This window comes from Moschus berezovskii, chromosome 3 (genome assembly GCF_049115385.1).
Source record: "Moschus berezovskii isolate FMDL1 chromosome 3, NW_MosBer_1.0, whole genome shotgun sequence".
NCBI lineage: Eukaryota > Metazoa > Chordata > Mammalia > Artiodactyla > Moschidae > Moschus > Moschus berezovskii.
Genome location: NC_142462.1, coordinates 62,165,920 through 62,185,736, shown reverse-complemented (window position 1 = coordinate 62,185,736; position 19,817 = coordinate 62,165,920). Strand labels below are relative to the sequence as shown.

Genomic DNA, 19,817 nt, shown 5'->3' with positions numbered 1-19,817 from the left:
GTCACAATAGCATAATGAGTACTTGGCCAAAGGATTAACTTAATTGACCAAATCAAGATTCAGACCCTAAAATGGGGACGGTGATATCTGAAAAACTTTGGTGTTCTTTGTATAAGATAAGAGACCAGAAAAGTCTGCCCTATATAAGCTCCTGAGACCAATACAATGGGAAAGGCAGAGAGCCACTATTTTATAAATGATTGAAAGAGAAGTTGTGACTTGTCCAAATTTTTACATACAGGATCAAGATCAAAGTTCAACCCAGAATCTTTGGGCCACTTCAGTGGAGAAGGCAATGGCACCCTACTCCAGTACTCTTGCCTGGAAAATCCCATGGACGAAGGAGCCTGGTAGGCTGCAGTCCATGGGGTCGCTAAGAGTCGACACAACTGAGCGACTTCACTTTCACTTTTCCTTTCATGCATTGGAGAAGGAAATGGCAACCCACTCCAAAGTTCTTGCCTGGAGAATCCCAGGGACGGGGGAGCCTGGTGGGCTGCTGTCTATGGGGACACGACTGAAGCGACTTAGCAGCAGCAGCAGCAGCAGCAGTGGTTTTCAACCTTAGTGCCTCAGGGTTTCTACAAAAGTTTCATTAGAATGTCATTTTAAAACTCTTAAGTATTTTTTTAAATGTGATTAAAAATACAATGCATGTGTAATTTTCTCATATATCAAAAGTTGACACAAGGAAATCCCTACCATACAAACCATGTTAGCTTGTGCTGTCAGTTAACTCAATTTTTTATTGTGATTATTTTCAACCTTGGAGTAAACCCCCTCGTATCATCTAATCATGAAGTCTCCTGGGATTGTTCTGTAGTCTATTAAAAGCTATTTGTAACCATTTGTCCATGTTAATCTGGATTTTTTTCAGTACTGGACAACTACTATAAGATAATCAATTGCGTGTTGACAGTGATCTAAGACCCGGCATGTGCAAGCAAATTTGAAATAACCTCTAATTTGAAGTTGTTGTATGTATCAGAACAGCTAAATTATTCTCTTGAACTGACTTAACTATCTCTCTGAACCCTGCTTACCTCTCTAGTCACTTTTTCCTGGCTCTCCCCACTTTAGAAGCATCTGCTTCAATGCTGGTCTTGGTATTCCAGTTAAATGGTACTTTGTTCCCTAACCTCTCCATTGAGTTTCACATTGCTTATGTACACTCATCATTTTATAATTATTTAGTCCACAGATCTCAGCACAGTGCAGGGTCCATAGATGTAATCAATTATTTTTGAAGGAATAAGTGCTACGAATTTGGATAGTATATTGATTAAAAAGCATAAATGAAATTTTTTTTGTTTTTTAAAGAAAAACTGATTAGATTGGAAGATGGCAAACAGTGAAACACACAAATGTATTAACATTACGTATACAACTAGATGTAAATTTCCATATATATATGTGATTAAGCTCCATCTACATGAAATGTAAAGCACTTTTAGCACCCCATAACTTTCCTAGTAATCACCCTAGTCATTTGTTGTTGTTCAGTTGCTAAATTGTGTCTGACTCTTTGTGACCCCATGAATTACAGCATGCCAGGCTTCCTTGTCCTTCACTGTCTTCCAGAATTTGCTCAGATTCATATCCGTTGAGTTGGTGATGCCATCCAACCGTCTCATCCTCTGTCACTTCCTTCTCTTCCTGCCCTCAATCTTTCCCAGCAGAGTCTTTTTCAATGAGCTGGCTCTTCGCATTAGATGGCCAAAGTATTGCAGCTTCAGCATCAGTCCTTCCATATTCACGGTTGATTTCCTTTAGGATTGACTGTTTTGATCTCTTTGCAGTCCAAGGGACTCTCAAGAGTCTTCTTCCACACCACAGTTCAAAAGCATCAATTCTTTGGTGCTCAACCTTCTTTATGGTCCACCTCTCATATCCATACATGACTATTGGAAAAGCCATAGCTTTGACAATGCAGACCATGATCTCAGTGTTTGAATGTTGAGTTTTAAGCTAGCCAGAATTTTCCCTCTCCTCTTTTACCTTCATCAAGAGACTCTAGTTCCTCTTTGCTTTCTGCCATTAGATTGGTATCACCCTAGTCATACTCACACCTTATCATCCCATTCCCAGAGGTAAACACTGTTCTAAGTTCTCTCCCCATCAATTGGTTTTTGCCTGTAGTTAAATTTCATATAAGTAAAGATTTTAAGTATGTACTCTTTTGGGATGTTTTCTTCCACTCAACGTAATATCTATGAGACTGTCCATGTCATATGTAGTGTTTTATGTTCTTTCGTATAAATATACTATGTGTAGTTCTCAGTTTCTTATTGATAAGTATTGGGTTTTGTTCTCAATGTAGAGCTATAATGGAAACAGATATAATGAACACTCTCGTACAGGTCATTCTGTGGACATTTGACAAAAGAACTCTGTTTTTTCCACCCATCCTTAGAAGAAAAAATCGAATCCCCTTATGCTCTATTGATGTTCTGAAATATCTTTTCAATTCTTAAAAACCAAAAAAAAAATCAGAACGCATTAGATATTACTTTAAAAATAGACAAAAATCCTAATTGAAGACTGGGGCAGAAGTTAGCACCCTATCAGAGATAGAAAGAAAAAAAAAAAAAAAAGAAAATCTAATGAAATGGGAAAACTCATTACAGATGGTAATGTACCTAATAAAAATGTGTCCACAAAAAATGTATACAAAAATGTTTATACTAGCTTTATTCATAATGGCCCAAACTGGAAAAAAAAGACAGCAATTGCAATCTTCAAAAGATTCTGCACAATTTATTTGGGGAAACATGTAAGATTCTGCTATCCTGAGAGTGTATCAACAATTCTTTAATTGTCCTGGATTCTAACAATGTCCTGCATTTATATAGAACTGAAAAATTACAAATTTCACATATATCACATCGCTAATAACTGGCAGAACAGGAACTCCAATGCAAGACTTCTGATGCTAACTTTAGTGTATTTCCCCATCACATCCTGATTACATCTCATCAGGAAAAGCAACACTCAACGTGATTACTTATGACAAAGTGTATTTAATTTTTAACATTTTAAAAACTGGGTTTTCTACTTTGGAGGGTTTTTCTAATTAGAAATAATTAGTTGTGTGTGCATTCCGATCTACCCTTGTCAGTAGGTCCCAACCTTTCCTAGCTCATCACCATCCTTGCCAATCACCCTATCAAAAAGCTTGTTTCTTGTTCACACAAACTTTTCTTTTCACTAGGAAAGAAGTTTCTTCTTGTTTGTCAATTAACATTCTGTTATTTATGTTCTCATTCATGGTAAATTCAGCTGAGCAAAAAAGTACAATCGTTTGTATCTTAGTAGAAGATTTCTCAGAGCTTTTAAAATGCCAGTGAACCTGGTGACTATACAAAGAATAAGCTAAAGTGACTATGCTTCCTAACTATGGCATTTAGAAATTTCTAGAGAAAAAATTGGGGAAACTCTTTTCCAGACTTTTGTTTTGTTGATTATCTCTTGAAATCTTCACTTTCAACTAGGCCATTCCCACAAAGCTTTGTTAATTGACTGCCTAGAAATTCTTCTAAAAAATGATGTTTATGATTGGTAAGGACCCTGTGTGTTATGCCCCCTTTCCAGATAGAAGATTTTCACCTTGACTGGAATTATCAGGACTAAACTGAAAATGACTGATGTAAGCTCAGGCACTATGCTGGCAGAGGAGAAATATGTGGTGGGGTTGGGAAGAAGCTTAAGCCAGAGCCTCAGCTGCTAAGGAATAGAGACCCTGGAGCCTGGCTTGGGTTCTTTTTAGAGCCAGATGTGTGTACTCAGTGCAGGAAATGGGGAGAAACGTGAACTTGCTGCTGTTTTGCCATCCTAAGGAGCAGCACATAATATTTATCTTTTCATCTCCTTTGACTTGAACCACCAACATAGTCAAGCTCTCAGGAGGGAAAATTGCTTTCTACTCTCATCTGTGTAGAAAACATTTTTTCTAAGCTTTCAGTCAGGGTCATTTGGATGACAGAATTTGACTGCAAATAGTTGTGTTTATTTTTATCAGCCATGAAAAATCATTCTTTATTCCGTCTGTAGTTGGAAATTTGGAGTCATGTGCATTTCTGCAAAAATGTATCACTCTTTTTGTTTTTTTACTGATTTGTTCTCCCCTCAAATGTGAAAAGGTTCTTCTAGTACCTGTAGGACTGAGCTGTGTTTTTTCCCACTTTGGTTTAATTTGACATGCTAACTCCATGTTGATATATGTTTTAAATGGATATGTTATTGCCTCTTTAGAGTTGAAATAATTTCTTATTCCAAACAGTTTAATTCTAGATATATTTAAAAAGGAAGGAAACACACTAAAAGTGAAATCATTATTATTTTATTTTAAAAGGTTTAACAATCTGGGCATTGGGCTATAGTGTGACTTTTATACTTTAAAAATACATTTTTGAGTATCCCAATTTCTTCAAAATAAAAATGCTGCATTCATATGTATAAAATACATTTTACACTTGTAATTATCTTTGCATCTATTCCACCTGTTAATATTTTTGTTTCCAAAACAAGAAAGTACACTGAGAGTGATTAAACAGTATGAGTTTGAGTGAACTCCGGGAGTTGGTGATGGACAGGGAGGCCTGGCGTGCTGTGATTCATGGGGTTGCAGAGAGTCAGAACGACTGAGCAACTGAACTGAACTGAAATTATATGAGTTGGAGTCAGTTCTATCCTCCTGTTTTATGACACTAATTATTTCAAGTAGTGTGACTGGCAATATTAACAGCAGGTTTAATAGTCTGGAACAAGACCACTTAGGATTAAATTCTGGTTCCACCCCCCCAACCAGCTCTTATTTGGGATTGGGTATTTAATTTCTTTGGGCCTTAGTTTCCTCATCTGTAAAAAGAAGGATGCTTATAGACCCTGTTTCATATCTCTACTCTGAGAAATCAGTTAGGTTAATACAGATAGTGCTCTAACAATAGTTACTCTACATAATGAAAGTCAATAAGCAACCTGTTGTCATCATCAACATTATTTAGAGGAGGCAATAAAAAAACTGGTCCAGTTATATGACCAGATAATTTATAGACTGGAGAACTCAAGAATAAACATTTGAAAAGATGTTAACTCCCACTTCTAATAATCAGGGATATAAATATAGAAATAACAGTACCATTTGTCATGCATCTAATTGATGATAATTTAGAAGTCTGAAAGTGTCAGAGGATTCCAGAAAACAAATTCTTACATACTTTGAGGAGTATAAATTGGTGCAGTCACTTTGAATTGTCAAACAAAATTGAAAATGCTTATAGTTTACAATTCTCATTTCTGCTTGAAAGTATATATCTACTAGAGAAAACTCACAAGATTTACGTGTAAGGATATTTATTATAGCACATTTCTTAAAAAAGGGAGACGATCTATATGTCCACTAATAAGAGAATATATAAATACACACATATGTCATGGACTTGTTGCTGTTTAGTTGCTAAGTCATGTCCAACACTTTTGCAGCCCTATGTAACCCGCCAGGCTCCTCTGTCCATGGGATTTCCCAGGCAAGAATACTGGAGTGGTTTGCCATTTCCTTCTCCAAGGGATCTTCCTGACCCAGGGACTGAACCTTTGTCTCCTGCATTGGCAGGCTGATTCTTTACAACTGAGTCACCAGGGAAGCCCATCATGGATTGCTGTATAGCAATTTAAGAGAAATGAATTGATGGGTTTATACTGAAAAACCTGAATGAAATTTATGGCCAACCCAGTATTTATACTACAACATGGATTTGTCCCAAAAATAGGGAATAGACAAGTTGCAAAATGATATACACTGCATAATATTACTTATGTAAGTAATAGTCACACAAAACTATACTATGTATTGGTAACAAATCATTTTGAAATTTTGTAAGTTTATTCAGTGAACTGGGATGATACACACCAAATTCATGGTTCTGTTGTTTAGGTAAAAGGAGAATTGGAAATGGGAAGGCAAAAAAGAAAGAAGACTTAAATTGTTTCCTTTATTAAAATAAAAAAGCTTGACATATAACTATATAAATAACGTTAATATTTGACACTTCTTGGTGGTGAGTACATAGGCCTTTATTGTATTATGTCTCTGAATATTTCTATATTTTGAAAGTTTCTCAAAATGAGTGTATCTAGACTAATGTTTAAAAAGATACTCTTTCCCCAAAAAGGTTGGTACTGTATAAATGTCAATTAATTGTCAAAAAGGGAAAGAAATGACTTGTTATTTTAAATTAATAAGGGATGTTGAAACACAGTCTATTTGGTGAGATCCTTAATATCAAAATCTTGCTTTATTCATCACTGTACCACTTATCCCACAGCACAGTACTTGGTATACAAAAGTTGGTGTAGAAGTAATTGTGGTTTTACATTGTTAAACTTTGCTGTTTGATATTGGAATACATTCTTAAATAAATGTCATTATGTTACACATCATTTTTCTCGCTTTATTTTTCTTTTTACTAATGACTTATTGCTGTTTATTTTATATTTATTTTAGACTAGGGAAACGATGTTAACCAAAAAGCAAATTTGAGTGATTTTCTTATTTGAGTTCAAAATGGGTCATATAGCAGCAGAGACAGTTTGCAACATCAGCAATGCTTTTGGCCCAGGAACTGCTAAGGAATCTACAATGCAGTCGTGGTTCAGTAAGTTTTGCAAAGAAGATAAGAGCCTTGAAGATGAGGAGCACAGTGGCCAACCATCTGAAGTTGACAGTGACTAACTGAAAAGTCCATTGAAGCTGATCCTCTTAAAACTGCAAGAGAAGTTGCCGAGGAACTCAACATTGAGCATTCTATGGTTGCTTGGCATTTGAAGCAAATTGGAAAGGTGAAAAAGCTTGATAAGTGGGTGCCTCATGAGCTGACCAAAAGTTAACCAAAAAAAATCCTTGTTTTGAAGTGTTGTCTTCTCTTATTGTATACAACAACAAATCACTTCTCAACCAGACTGTGACATGAGACGAAAGTGGATTTTATACAACTGGTGATGACCAGCTCAATGGTTGGACCAAGAAGCTCCAAAACACTTCCCAAAGCCAAACTTGCACTACAAAATGGTCATGGTCACTGTTTGGTCTGCTGCCTGTCTGATCCCCTACAGCTTTCTGAATTCCATTGAAACCATTACACCTGATAAGTATGCTCACCAAATTAATGAAATGCACCAAAAACTGCAAGGCCAGCAGCTGGTATTAGTTAACAGTTCAGTCTCTCAGTCATGTCCAACTCTTTGCAACCCCACAGACTGCAGCACACCAGGCCTCCCTTTCCATCGCCAACTCCTGGAGTTTACTCAAGCCCATGTCCATTGAGTCGGTGATGCCATCCAACCATCTCATCCTCTGTCATCCCCTTCTCCTTCCGCCTTCAATCTTTCCCAGCATCATGGTCTTTTCCAATGAGTCAGTTCTTTGCATCAGGTGGCCAAAGTATTGGACTTCAGCTTCAGCACAGTCTTCCAATGACTATAAAGGACTGACTACCTTTAGGATGGACTGGTTGGATCTCCTTGCAGTCCAAAGGGCTCTCAGAGTCTTCTCCAACACCACAGTTCAAAAGCATGAATTAGTCATCAGAATGGGCCTAATTCTTCTCCAGAACAACACCTGACCTCAGGTCACAAAACTGGTGCTTCAGAAGCTGAACGGATTGGGCTACACTGTTGTGCCTCTTCTGCTGTGTTCACCTGGCCTCTCACCAACTGACTGTTGCTTCTTGAAGCATCTGGATGACTTTTTGCAGGGACAATGCTTCCCATAACCATCAGGAGGTGGAAAATGCTTTCTAAGAGTCGGTGGAATCCCAAAGCATGGATTTTTATGCTACAAGAATAAACAGACTTATTTCTTATTGACAAAAATGTGTTGATTGTAACAATTCCTATTTTGATTAATAAAGATGTTTTTGTGCCTAGTTATAATGATTTATTGTGATCCACACAGTCAAAGGCTTTGGCATAGTCAATGAAGCAGAAATAGATGTTTTTCTGGAACTTTCTTGCTTTCTCCATGATCCAGCAGATGTTGACAATTTGATCTCTGGTGCCTCAGCCTTTTCTAAAACCTCCTTGAACATCTGGAAGTTCATAGTTCACATATTGCTGAAGCCTGGCTTGGAGAATGTTGAGCATGATTTTACTAGCGTGTGAGATGAATGCAATTATGCAGTAGTTTGAGCATTCTTTGGCATTGCCTTTCTTTGGGATCAGAATGAAGACTGACCTTTTCCAGTCCTGTGGGCACTGCTGAGTTTTCCAAATTTGCTGGCATATTGAGTGCAGCACTTTCACAGCATCATCTTTCAGGATTTGAAATAGCTCAACTGGAATTCCATCACCTCCACTAGCTTTGTTCGTAGTGATGCTTTCTAAGGCCCACTTGACTTCACATTCCAAGATGTCTGGCTCTAGGTCAGTCATCATGTTATCGCAATTATCTTGGTCGTGAAGATCTCTTTTGTACAGTTCTTCTGTGTATTCTTGCCACCTCTTCTTAATATCTTCTGCTTCTGTTAGGTCCATACCATTTCTGTCCTTTATCGAGCCCATCTTTGCATGAAATGTTCCCTTGGAATCTCTAATTTTCTTGAAGAGATCTCTTGTTTTTCCTATTCTGTTGTTTTCCTCTGTTACTTTGCATTGATCGCTGAGGAAGGCTTTCTTATCTCTCCTTTGTATTCTTTGGAACTCTGCATTCAGATGCTTATATCTTTCCTTTTCTCCTTTGCTTTTCACTTCTCTTCTTTTCTCAGCTATTTGTAAGCTCTCCTAGGACAGCCATTTTGCTTTTTTGCATTTCTTTTCCATGGGGATGGTCTTGGTCCCTGTCTCCTGTACAATGTCACGAACCTCCGTCCAGAGTTCATCAGGCACTCTATCTATCAGATCTAGTCCCTTAAATCTATTTCTCACTTCCATTGTATAATCATAAGGGATTTGATTTAGGTCATATCTGAATGGTCTAGTGGTTTTCCCTACTTTCTTCAATTTAAGTCTGAATTTGGCAATAAGCAGTTCATGATCTGAGCCACAGTCAGCTCCTGGTCTTGTTTTTGCTAACTATATACAGCTTCTCCATCTTTGGCTGCAAAGAATATAATCAATCTGATTTCGGTATTGACCATCTGGTGATGTCCATGTGTAGAGTCTTCTCTTGTGTTGTTGGAAGAGGGTGTTTGCTATGATCAGTGCATTCTCTTGGCAAAATTCTATTGCCTTTGCCCTGCTTCATTCCATGCTCCAAGGCCAAATTTGCCTGTGACTCCAGACCACCTGACCTGCCTCTTGAGAAACCTGTACGCAGGTCAGGAAGCAACAGTTAGAACTGGACATGGAACAACAGACTGGTTCCAAATAGGAAAAGGAGTACGTCAAGGTTGTATATTGTCGCCCTGCTTATTTAACTTATATGTAGAGTACATCATGAGTAACGCTGGGCTGGAAGAAGCACAAGCTGGAATCAAGATTGCCAGTAGAAATATCAATAACCTCAGATATCCAGATGACACCACCCTTATGGCAGAAAGTGAAGAGGAACTAAAAAGCCTCTTGATGAAAGTGAAAGAGGAGAGTGAAAAGGTTGACTTGAAGCTCAACATTCAGAAAACGAAGATCGTGGCAACTGGTCCCATCACTTCATGGGAAATAGATGGGGAAACAGTGGAAACAGTGTCAGACTTTATTTTTTGGGGCTCCAAAATCACTGCGGATGCTGATTGCAGCCAGGAAATTAAAAGATGCTGACTCCTTGAAAGGAAAGTTATGACCAACCTAGATAGTATATTAAAAAGCAGAGACATTACTTTGCCAACAAAGGTCCGTCTAGTCAAGGCTATGGTTTTTGCAGTGGCCATGTATGGATGTGAGAGTTGGATTGTGAAGAAAGCTGATCACCGAAGAATTGATGCTTTTGAACTGTGCTGGAGGAGACTCTTGAGTCCCTTGGACTGCAAGGAGATCCAACCAGTCCATTCTAGAGGAGATCAATCCTGGGTGTTCATTGGAAGGACTGATGCTAAAGCTGAAACTGCAATACTTTGGCCACCTCATGCGACGAGTTGACTCACTGGAAAAGACTCTGATGCTGGGAAGGATTGGGGGTGGGAGGAGAAGGGGACGACAGAGAATGAGATAGCTGGATGGCATCACCAACTTGATGGACATGAGATTGAGTGAACTCCAGGAGTTGGTGATGGACAGGGAGGCCTGGTGTGCTGTGATTCATGGGGTCGCAAAGAGTCGGACACGACTGAGCGACTGAACTGAAGTGAACTGAACTGATAATGATTTAAAATTCATGACCTGAAACCACAATTAATTTTTTACAAGCCTAATAATAAGTTCAAAAACCCTCTATTAAAATATTTTGGACTATTATTTATCTAAGATATGTACTTAGATAAAAATACAGTATATATGTTCAGTTCAGTTCAGTCGCTTAGTCATGTCCGGCTCTTTGCGACCCCATGAACCACAGCATGCCAAGCCTCCCTGTCCATCACCAACTCCCGGAGTTCACTCAAACTCATGTCCCTCGAGTCGGTGATGCCATCCAACCATCTCATTCTCTGCCATCCCCGTCTCTTCCTACCCCCATCCCTCCTAGCATCAGACTCTTTTATATGTAAATATATGTATATATATAATATACATATATATGTAAATATATGTGTATATATATATGTAAATATATGTGTATATATATAATATATACTCATTAATTACTAAATCAGTAACATAAAATGGAAAGGAACAATGAGATATCATTTTAAATATGTTAGCAAAATTTTAAAATTACAATATCCAGTGTTGATGGAGATGTGGGAAAACTAGCAAACTCACACATTCCTACTGACAATTTAAAATGGAAAGCACTTCGGTAATATATTTTTACAGACAAAATGTTCCTTAATCCAGTATATCCAATTTTTGGAAATATATTCTAAGGAAATAATCTGAAGGTGAAAAGGACTATTATGCTTATTTTTACCACAGGGTTACTTATCATAGAAAATGGGAATCAGTGCAAATGCTCGCTAATCACCAAGTGGCTAATTAAATTATGGTATAAAAAAGTGTTAGACTATTCTGTAGCTATTAAGACAGTAATTATGAGGGTATGAAGACAACCTGGCTGAAACATCTGATAGTCAATTTCTTGTTAGAATTGATTCATCCAGTGGTTATAAATATATGGGGGAAATTTATGAAATTATGCTAAATGAAAAAGCAGGCAATGAAAAAGAGTGTATGTGTTCCTGATATGAACTATATAAAAATCATCTATTCAGAAACCCAAGATGAGAAGAGAAAACTAGGGGGAAAAGTATTTTTCCCTAATAGTTAAAATCTGTTTTTGTAGTGTTTTAAATAAGAAAAAACCATATTCTGTTATCAGAATGCCTATTGCATATCTTCTATCATGAAATCCAATATGACAAAATAAGAATGCTCTTAGTTGACAGTTCAGCACTTAATATAAAATATAAAAATGGACAGAATAGCTTATATTTACCTTGAAAATATACTCTAATTAAATCTTAAGAAAAAAAAGTATTTGACTCTTTCAAATGATTTGGGCATCAGTTTATAACATAATAATGCCAAGCTAGTAATTTTAGTTGTTACTTGTGCCTTCAGTGTGTTTGGTTACCTTTTTAGAAATCAGTACCCCTACTTTTTTGGAAAATGTGAAACATTTTCTACTTGGAATACCTCTCTTCTCAATTGTTTAATTTGCTTATTGTGCTCCACAGAATACAAATGTGTCTCATAGACAGTTCCTGTCATGAAATTCCAAAGTTTTGAGGTACATTGGCTAGTGGGACCAGAGAAAGACATGATTCTTTTCACCATAAATATGATAAATAATATTGAAATACCTAGGGGAAATGCTCTTATTTATTTTGTGAGATCACTAGAGAAAGAATTATGTTATCCAGTATCAACCGAAGTAGAGAAATGAGAGAAGAAAACACATGCTTTATACTTTAAATCTGAGACAGAGAGAGACCAATGGAGATTTTCAGAAAATGTCATCCCCAGATGCTGCCTATCATTTGCACATTACCTGGGAGAGCATCGTGCAGCCGCATATTCTCAGCTGTTGAATGTGTTCTGCTCATTTTCTAGTGGGGAGGATGGGTTTAATGCGTTCTCAGCAGTACGTACTTTTGTCATTTCTGCTGTTTCTGTTTACCTGTCTTCTTGCTTATTTATTGTTTGCACTTAGCTTGCCCTATAAGTGGTTCTGAGGATTGTGGTATGAATGGACAATACCCGTGCAGCCATAAGCTTTACAAATCTCTCTCATTTCATTTTTATACTGGATCTGTGTGGGGGATTCATTCCAGCTTACCCCTTTTCTTCAACTTGATGACATTTTCTAAAGAGCCATGAATATTTAAACAGAATACAATGGATATGGGTGTTTTTTTTTCTTTAATCAAATTTATTGAAACCTGCCCTTAGACTCCCAAATTCTTCCCAAAACAGTTAAATTCTAACGAGTGATTCCGTCCTCCACATTTAAAACCAATTTCTCTTTCTACTCATATAAAAGACAGTGTGAGTTCAAGGTCTTGGGCAAGTCACTAAACCTCTTTTTAGACTTATCTGTAATATGAGAGAATTGGATAACAAGAGTCCTATGGTTCAGTGAAAGTTCAGTGATTTCTTAAAACATTCTACTTCATGAGCTTTCCAAAGAATAGCTGACTCTGAGAGATGGTGTTTGGTGAATAAATACTTAGCAAACAGTTGGAAGACAGACATGGGAAACAACCAGAGCCCTGGTTATATCAGTAGCCATGAGCCGTATTAATGATTTTGGAGGGAAGCTCAGCAAAATGCTAATTTATTTAATAAATATTTAATAGCATATTATTTCAATAAATAAATTAGTGTTTACACAGTAAAGAATACAAATGTCTTATGCACACATTCTTGACCCACTTCCATAGTCCTTCTTGGACATTTCCCAAAGAATTTTTTTTTTTTTAAAGATCAAAATATTTCTGTTTAGAGAAGTTTGTGACTGGTGGTTAAACCTATAAAATAATTCATTGGTTTGTCCCTCCTATTTGAGAATGTTTAATCATCTTTGATATTTGCTTAAAATTAGCACTCCTAAATGTACATTTGTATAAAATCTCCCAAATCATGAAAGATTTATAATTTGAAATGTATTTGGATTATTCTCTAGTTAATCAGCTGGATAAAAATTAGGAGTCCTGTAACTAGAACAATTAATTGAGTTGATCTGAGTGTTATAAAAAAATGAAAAAATTCATGGCATGCTTTGATTCCTTAAATGAAACTAAAAAGCCTGTTCACTGTCACAGAATTGACATGATAAGAGAAGCCATGTGTATCCTTTTCCAGAGCTCAGGTTAATAGTTGAAGCACAGATCAGAAGAATGGGGCAGGCTGGGGGGGGGGGGGGCGTTGCTCAGGAGTGGTGCTAGTTATTAAGCCTTTCATTGTCCCTTTATGGGCTTGTGTAGATTAACTAACTCATGAAAGATTCACTTATCATTCCTAAGAAGTGTGATGAAAAACTGTCACTTGCCACTAAATTCAGCAACTAGATGTAAATGCTGATTCTAGTGGTGGGTAGTGTCAAGGCCCTACCTGCCAGGGAGAGGTGACAGGCTGGGTGGGGAAGGTGTAGGAGTGCCAAAGTAGGCCAAAGAGTGGTGTGCCCCAGACACCAACTTACCTACAAATGGATTGGGAGTGAAGCCAGTCAGGTTGATTGCACACAGTCATGACCCACTTCTTTCCTAAGAGGATTCTCATTTGTTTACGTGTCCATACTTCTTGTGGCCATGCTTTTTAGGGGAGGTATGAGGAATCGCTAGCCCCTTGTGCCCACCTTTTTCTTTTAATTCACTGAGGCCTAGGAATACCAGTTTGTGTCAATGAAGTACAAGACCAAGTTGGCTTGAGGATGGAGTAGGATTGTGGTGGTACTGGTGTTTCTGGGAAAGGATTTCCTCAATAGAGTTCCTTTACTGCCTTTATTCCTGAAGGATATTGAACTGGGCATATTGTCTCTGCTTCAGGCAACAAAGTCTTGTGAGTGTACACCTACTGTAAAGTTAAGGGAGTTGTACACGAGAATCATCTTACTCAGTTTGGCCTTAACATGGTCTTCTTAAAATGATTTTTGTGAGGTCATGGATTTTCTCTTCTTGACTTCATGGTGGGACACATGTTGATATAGTTGCCGTGTGAAAGAGACAGTGAATACCTATAGAGGTTAAAAAAAATTGTATATTGTGACTTTTTTTTAATCTCAAAAGAAAATATACCTTAAAAATTACATAGAAAAATAATATTATTTAAAATTAAAATTGAATACTACCAAGATGGAGTAAAACTAACTATGCTTCAAAGTTTTGTGACTGTTCATTCAACAGCAACTCTCTGATTCGAGTGATCCAAGTGCCTGAAGACATAAGAATTAGACAATTTTTTTATGATAGGAAGTAAACTGTCAAGTACAGGATACACTACTGAAAATATATGAACATTAAGTTACTGTTAAACATACAAATACAAAACATTTCCAAGATCTTTTTGTTGCTGACATATACATCATACTTAATGTAATCTAGAAAGCCATTGATATTTAAAGGCAGTATTCTTATTTTGAAACTAGCTATAGTTATTTCCATTTCTGTACATTATTTATTGCTTAAATATACCACAGTTTATCCATTCTAATATTAATGTCTGATTAGATTATTTCCATTTTTTGGCTACTACAAATAATATTATTCTGAGCGTAATTTTGCACACCTTTGCACACAAATACACATTTCTGTTGGGTATTTCGGATGAAGTTGAATCTTCTGATTAAAATAGATGTTACTAAACAATTTTGCAAAGGGGCTATACCAATTTACTCCCCCACCAGCTATGTAGGAGAATTCCATTTTTTTTTTATACTGTCTTCCAAACTTTGCACAGTGGCAGTATCATAGCCAGTCTGGTTTATCTGAGGCACAATTACTGCTAATTGAAATCTGTATTGTCTTTTGAACGTTGATATCATATATAACTTCTTTCACTTTGTGGCTTGCATGTGTTTTTCTTTTGATAAATAGAAAATGTGAATTTTAATGTTTTGTAACATCAATCTTTTGCTTTATGGTTAGTAATTTTTGTCTGTGCTGTGTCAGAAATCTCTGCCTGTCAAAGTTCAGAAAGTTAAACTCTTATGTTGTCTTTTAGAAATTGCATTGTCTTTTGGAAATTTCATTGTCTTACCTTTTACATTTAGAGCTTAAAAATCTGTAATTTATTTTGACCATGATGTGAGCTAGGGAAGAATCCAAGTTTGATTCTTTTCCATATGGATATCCAATGACCCTAGCATCCGCCTGCAACACAGGAGACCCAGGTTCAATCCCTGAGTTGGGAAGATCCCCTGGAGAAGGAAATGGCAACCCACTCCAATATTCTTGCCTGGAGAATTAAATGGACAAGGGAGCCTGACGGGCTACACTCCATGGGGCTGCAAAGAGTCAGAAACAACTGAGCAACTAACACACACAGACACACATCCAATGATCCAGTACCACTTGTTATAAAGACCATTCTTAGACGTGGGAGACGCCCGGCTCCGGCGGCGCAGACGCGGGAGACGCCCAACTCCAGCGCAACCGACCACGTGCAGAATCGTGGCTGAGATGAGCTACCCCGCGCCCAGGGTTAGGGCGGTGGCCGAGAGGAGCTGTACCACGTTCAGGAGGCGGTGGCTGCTTGGGCACTGGAGGGCCGAGAGGAGCTGATCTACATTCAAAGCAGGAGGCGCGGCCTTGAGGAGATACCCCTCGTCCAAGGTAAGGTACAGCGGCTGCACCTTGCTGGAGCAGCTGGGAAGAGATACTCCACGACCAAGTGGAATATAAGAATCCAGTGTTCTGGGGAGGAAGGAACAAGATGGCGGAGGGATAAGATGGCAAGACCACTTTCTCCCCCACAAATTCATCAAAAGAACATTTGAACCCGGAGTAAAGTCCACAAAACAACTTTGAATACTGGCAGAGGACATCAGGCTCCCAGAAAAGCAGCCCATTGGCTTCTAAAGGAGAGAGAAGAAATCCAGCTCCATCCACCAGAACACCGACACATGCTTCCCTAACCAGGGAACCCGGACAAGTCACCCATCCAACCCCACACACAGCGAAGAAACTACGTAATAAAGAGAACTCCACAAACTGCAAGAAGAGGGAAAGGCCACCCAAAGCAAAGCAATATAAGCAAGATGAAGAGGCAGAGAAATACCCAGCAAGTAAAGGAACAAGATAATTGCCCACCAACACAAACAAAAGAAGAAGATATAGGGAATTTACCTGATAAAGAATTTCAAATTTTGATGGTGAAAATGATTCAAAATCTTGAAAGCAAAATGGAGTTACAGATAAATAACCTGGAGAAAAGGATTGAGAAGATGGAAGAAAGATTTAATAAGGACTTAGAAGAAATAAAAAAGAGTCAATATACAATGAATAATGCCATAGATGAGATCAGAAACACTCTGGAGGGAACAAACAGTAGAATAACAGAGGCAGAAGACAGGATAAGCGAACTAGAAGATAGAATTGTAGAAATAAATGAAACAGAGAGGAAAAAAGAAAAACGAATTAAAAGAAATGAGGACAATATTAGAGACCTCTGGGACAATGTTAAACGCGCCAACATTCGAATGATAGGAGTCCCAGAAGAAGAAGACAAAAAGAAAGACCATGAGAGAATACTTGAGGAGATAATAGTTGGAAACTTCCCTAAAATGGGGAAAGAAATAATCACCCAAGTCCAAGAAACCCAGAGAGTCCCCAACAGGATAAACCCAAGGCGAAATACTCCAAGACACATATAATCAAATTAACAAAGATCAAACACAAAGAACAAATATTAAAAGCAGCAAGGGAAAAGCAGCAAATAACACATAAGAGGATTCCCATAAGGATAACAGCTGATCTTTCAACAGAAACTCTTCAGGCCAGGAGGGAGTGGCAAGACATACTTAAAGTGATGAAAGAAAATACCCTACAGCCCAGATTACTATACCCAGCAAGGATCTCATTCAAATATGAAGGAGAAATCAAAAGCATTACAGACAAGCAAAAGCTGAGGGAATTCAGCATCACCAAACCAGCTCTCCAACAAATGCTAAAGGATCTTCTATAGACAGGAAACACAGAAAGAGTGTATAAACTTGAACCCAAAGCAATAAAGAAAATGGCTACGGGATAGTACTTATCAATAATTACCTTAAACGTAAATGGGTTGAAATTTTCAAAAAGGCTAGGAAACAATTCTCATAGCCATCAATAGTTCAGTGTTGAGTTCATGAATAGTTTTTAAAGTTTGGGACAAACTGTAGTATTTGCTATTTGAAGTACTATTTGTAATTGGCATATTATGATGTAACATTGGTCTTCATTTCCATCTTAAAACGCCTAAAAATGCCTAACAGGTTTTTAGATTTGTGAATTTTAGTTGAAATGTATTTTACGATGTTACTAAACCTGCAGAAATATTGAAATATTTCAGAGAACTTATTCACTGTACATTTGATTTATTTTATTTATAAAAGTTATGAACTGTAGAAAGTTTTACTTGTTGGGTCAAATGCTTGTTGCTTCAAATGCTTGTTGCATTTGAAGTGCTGCTGCTGCTGCTGCTGCTGCTGAGTCACTTCAGTCGTGTTAGTTACAAGAAAATCAAATACCTTCAATGTATAAATGCTATTAAGTTTTTAAAGGACTCTGGAGTATAAGTAAGTTTGTTTAAAGAAATTTAGTCTGTTCAACTTGAAAAAAATAAATAAATAAAATTGGAAAAAAATAATAAAAAAAATAAAATAAAATAAAAAGTGAAAAAAAAAATAAAGACCATTCTTTCTCTCACTGCACTGCAATATATGAATCAGTGACTAAATTTGGACAGATAGACTATTGGAGTGTATATTCTGTTCCATGGTAAGTTTGTCTAAGCTTCTCACTTTTTCATATCGCACTCACTATTGCAGCTACATAAGTCTTGATTTTTGGTATTATGAGGTCTCAAACTTTATTTATTTGTTGTTGTTAGTAATTGTTGGTTGTCCTCATTCCACTTATTTCCATATGACTTTAAAAATCACCTCATTGAGACCTTACAAAACAAACACTCATAGATAGAAAACAGAACATGTGGTTGTCTGGGGGAATAGTTAGGGCGTTTGGGTTGTTAATGTATACACTGCTGTATTTAAAGTGGATAACCAACTTTATCCACATGGAACTCTGTTCAATGTTGTGTGGCAGCCTGGAAGGGAGGGGAGTTTCAGGGAGACTGGATACAGTGTATATGTATGACTGAATTCCTTCACTTCACTTGCAACTATCATAACATTGTTTGTTAATCAGTATACCCCAGTACAAAATAAAAAGGTTTTTTTTTAAAAATTACCTCTTTGACACACAAAAAATGTTGCTAGGACTTTTTCTATTAGACTAAGTTGAATCTATATATTACCATGGGAAAAAATAAAAATTTTATACTAGTAAGGCTTCTAACAGACTTCCCTGGTAGCTTAGATGGTAAAGAATCTGCCTACAGTGCAAGGCTTCTAACTCATGTAATTCATACATTTCCATTAATTAGATCTCCTTTAATATTATTCAGTAATGTTCTATGGTATTTTTTTGTAGATGTCTTGACATTTTCTAAGGTTTACTCCTGGAAATTTGGTGGATTTTTTGTTATTGTTTTATTTATTTATTTTTTAACTTTTTTTTTTTAAATTGGAGGCTAATTATTTTCCAATATTATATTGGTTGGTTTTGCCATACATTGACACGAATCTGCCCCAGGTGTACATGAGTTCCCCTTCCTGGACCTCCCTCCTACCTCCCTCCTCCCTTTATCCTCCCTCTGGGTCATCCCCACACACCAGCCCCGAGCATCCTGTAACATGCATCAACCCTGAACTGGTGATTCATTTCACATATGACAACATACATGTTTCAATGCCATTCTCCCAAATCATCACACCCTCACCCTCTCCCACAGAGTCCCAAAGACTGTTCTATACATTTGTGTCTCTTTTGCTATCTTGTATACAGGGTTATCATTTGCATCTTTCTAAATTCCATATATATGTGTTAGTATACTGTACTGGTGTTTTTCTTTCTGGCTTACTTCACTCTGTATAATAGGCTCCAGTTTCATCCATCTCATTAGAACTGATTCAAATGCCTTCGTTTTAATGGCTGAGTAATTGGAGTATTACTCAGCCATTAAAAAGAATGCATTTGAATTAGTTCTATATTAAAAAGCAGAGACATTACTTTGCCAACCAAGGTCGATCTAGTCAAGGCTATGGTTTTTCCCGTGGTCGTGTATGGATGTGAGAGTTGGACTGTGAAGAAAGCTGATCGCCGAAGAATTGACGCTTTTGAACTGTGGTGTTGGAGAAGACTCTTGAGAGTCCCTTGGACTGCCAGGAGATCCAACAAGTCCATTCTAAAGGAGATCAATCCTGGGTGTTCATTGGAAGGACTGCTGCTAAAGCTGAAACTGCAATACTTTGGCCACCTCATGTGACGAGTTGACTCACTGGAAAAGACTCTGATGCTGGGAAAGGTTGGGGGCGGGAGGAGGCGGGGATGACAGAGAATGAGATGGCTGGATGGCATCACCGACTCGATGGACATGAGTTTGAGTGAACTCTGGGAGTTGGTGATGGACAGGGAGGCCTGGTTTGCTGTGATTCATGGGGTCGCGGAGAGTCGGACATGACTGAGCGACTG

At 37.6% G+C, this 19,817-nt stretch overlaps 1 pseudogene; it reads left to right on the top strand.

Annotated features, from left to right (window-relative positions):
• Positions 1-14,970: 14,970 nt before the first annotated feature.
• On the top strand, positions 14,971-15,101 carry LOC148778339 (U4 spliceosomal RNA; annotated as a pseudogene).
• Positions 15,102-19,817: the final 4,716 nt, after the last annotated feature.